The sequence below is a fragment of the Malaclemys terrapin genome, unplaced genomic scaffold, assembly GCF_027887155.1.
Source record: "Malaclemys terrapin pileata isolate rMalTer1 unplaced genomic scaffold, rMalTer1.hap1 scaffold_111, whole genome shotgun sequence".
NCBI lineage: Eukaryota > Metazoa > Chordata > Testudines > Emydidae > Malaclemys > Malaclemys terrapin.
In genome coordinates, this window is record NW_026530201.1 from 1455 (window position 1) to 2500 (window position 1046).

General features: G+C 76.5%; 1 non-coding gene across 1 annotated transcript; it reads left to right on the forward strand.

Annotated features, from left to right (window-relative positions):
* Positions 1-363: 363 nt before the first annotated feature.
* Positions 364-482, forward strand: LOC128829707 (5S ribosomal RNA). Its single transcript, XR_008443414.1, has one exon. It is a non-coding gene; the product is annotated as a 5S ribosomal RNA (ribosomal RNA).
* The last annotated feature ends 564 nt before the right edge of the window (positions 483-1046 follow it).

Genomic DNA, 1046 nt, shown 5'->3' on the forward strand with positions numbered 1-1046 from the left:
TTTCGGCTCGGGGTTGACCTGGTGGCCGAGAGGGGACTCGGACGGCAGGCAAGCCGCCCTGGGCTCACCCTCCCCGGCCGCAGCGAGGGACTGCCCCCCCTCCACCCACCCACCCCCCCCCCCGGCTGACAGGATCAGGGCGCACTGGATGTCCGGGACAATATTTTCCCCGACGCCGGGGAGGGCGGGCGGGCGGAGGGGCTCTGGCGGCCAGCCCGGGCCCCGGAGCTCGAGAAGGAAAAAAGGACCGGGCCCGCGAGAGACGGGGGCCCTGCCGCAGGGGGGCAGTCCGACCGGGGCTCACCGTGCGGCAGGCCCGGGCGTCGGCAGGGGAAAGCGGGCGAGGAGGCGCGGGGGCCGGGTGCCTACGGCCATACCGGACCGAACGCCCCCGATCCCGTCCGATCTCGGAAGGTAAACCGTCCCGGGCCTGGCTAGTACTTGGATGGGTGACCGCCTGGGAATCCCAGGTGCCGTAGGCAGCTTTTCCCGGTCCGAGCCAGCTCTCTCTCCTTTTCTGGGGAGGAAGGAGAGGGGGGGGACGGGCCGGAAAGCCCCTCGTCGCTCCTGCCGAGTCGGAGGTCGCGGCCGCAGGTCACGGGTCTGGGCGCCTGGGGTCCGGCTCCCCACCCGGCTTCCTCCGCGGAGGACCCACCGAAGCCGCTGGGGGAGACCCCGGGCATGGGGCGGACTGGCCCGGACCCTCCCGGCCGCCGGCCCGCAGGACCGCCCCGAATCCCCCCGCCCCGCGGCCACCCAGGCCAGGCCTGGCCAGGCGGGACGGACGGCGGGTGTCCAGCGCCCAGCGGCTTCCGCCAGCGGGGACCCACGGCCCCCAAAGCCGCAGGGGGAGGCCCCGGGCCCGGGACGGACTCGCTCGGACCCCCTGCGCCCGGGCGCCGGCTCGCGGGACCGCCCCGAATCCCCCCGCGGCCACCCAGGCCAGGCCTGGCCAGGCGGGACGGACGGCGGGTGTCCAGCGCCCAGCGGCTTCCTCCAGCGGGGACCCACGGCCCCCAGAGCCGCAGGGGGACACCCCGGGGCCG